Raw genomic sequence first — 2098 nt, 5'->3', positions numbered from 1 at the left:
AAAGAATTATAGAGTTAAAAAATTATAGAGAGGATAAAAATTTCTACCGATTAAAGAACTAATATCTATAAAAAAAATTAAGTAAAAGAAATAAAGTGGGTGAAAAAATATCATGTTGCATATTTTAGTTGTCACTCATTAGTTATTAAATTATATAAAGAGGTAGAATAGATAAAGAAAAAAGAAAAATAAAAAAAGTCCTTAATTTTAAAAGAAAAATTTAATTTTAAATACAATAAAAAAATAATATTACTATTTTAGTGATAAAATTAATAAATAATAAATTTTAATTATCTTAATTTAAATGTCAATAATTTTTTGTTTTCTAACCCATATATCTAACATGCTATCTTATGCTAATATTATATCATAGAATTATTCCTCCAATAAAACTGGACACAATTTAATATATATATATGCTAAAGTTTGTCTATTATTTTTCAATTTTCCATAGATGTGCTATCAAACGCAAACAAATTCAAGGGATTTTTTTTTTTTTTTTTACCGCATTTGGATTTTGAATCCTTTTAAGTTTTAATATGTAGTTTGTATTTTTATGCTCAAAAGAATTGAAACCAAGCTAACACAGCTATCAACCTCATATGCCTTTTTCTTTTTCCTTTTTGGGTGTACAAGCAGTAGATGAGACTCATAAGTCATAACTATGTCATTAATAATGGTTTTTTTTTTTCTGAAAATATGTATATAGGGTTGTTCTTATCCTTATCCAAATCAAAATATCCAGATATAAACCTGAAGTGGAATACTTTCTACTTAGTAACCATGGACCTCATTCATGGGTACAATCTCTATAGACTTGCATCACTTTCACTCTTATATTTTCCCATCTTAGAATCTTTAATTTAATTATACATATAGGTGCATCACTTTTGAACTAATTTAGATTAGTTTAGAAACATTAATTTATTTAAATAAATATCATAAATTTAAAATTTATGTTTTGTGCAGATAATAAGTTATTTATTAATGATAAATTTTTTGTTTAATTATTCTGTTGGTTTCTATAGTTTCACAAAATTTTTAATTAGTTTTTTATACTTTTTTTTAATTGAATTCTTGTACTATTTTTTTAATTGAGTCTTTATATTTTTTTTATTTGAGTTACTGCACTATTTTTTTTTAGTTAAATTCTTATACAATTAAGTTAATTACTATCAAAATGGATCTAATTAAAAAAAAATTTAGTATAAGAACCTAATTAAAAAATATATATATATAAACTTAATTAAAAATTTTGTAAAATTATAAAGACTAACAAAATAATTAAATAAAATTTTAATCAGCAATAAATTAATCTTTAAATTATGGAATCGAAAATAACGTGTGGAATCACAAGATATATACATCACTTTCGCTCCTATATTATTTTTCAGCTTTATTTTATTGACTTAATGCAAAATAGGAAAAAATTGCTACGGATTATTCGGGTCCAATAATTATTTTATGGAGTTGAATTAGGAGTAGTTCACATCATGCATGATGAAGAGGCAATGATTGGGACTTTGCATATTAACTTTTTATTATATACAAGAGAGAGTTATTTTATTTTTCTCTTTTGCCATAAGCTCCTCTCACTCTCATGTCTCTTACCCACCAAATCTTTCACAGATCTTTTGAAAGTGTTTATTCACGTGCTTCTGGCCACGCCCATCTTTTCAATCTACATGCTTTTATTTTATTTTTTTATAATAATATTATAATTATCGAAATCCTCAGATTTCTTTTGCCTGTCCCTTTCCTTATCTCCAACTTCTGGCAATCTTTTTCTTGTATTTCAACATTTTTTTTATATTAAATTTCAAGCAAATTCTAAAACGGGTTGAAACTTGAAAGTGCACAGTGCTATCCCTGTTATACATTAATAAAAAAAACAGATATTTTTATATTCTTACGCGTACAGTTATGATGTCGCGTATCCAATTAGTAAAAAAAAATATTTTAAAATAAAAAAATTAGTTAATATCTATTCATTTTTTTGTTTTTATATTGGGATAGTAGTGATTTTTTTTTAAATGTGAATTGTTAGAGTGTTATTTTTAAATATAAAATTATTTAATTAGAAAAATAGAAATTGAAT

The sequence above is a fragment of the Arachis stenosperma genome, chromosome 4 (genome assembly GCF_014773155.1).
Source record: "Arachis stenosperma cultivar V10309 chromosome 4, arast.V10309.gnm1.PFL2, whole genome shotgun sequence".
NCBI lineage: Eukaryota > Viridiplantae > Streptophyta > Magnoliopsida > Fabales > Fabaceae > Arachis > Arachis stenosperma.
The sequence above is the reverse complement of the archived record's forward strand: the minus strand, read 5'-3'. Positions refer to the sequence as shown.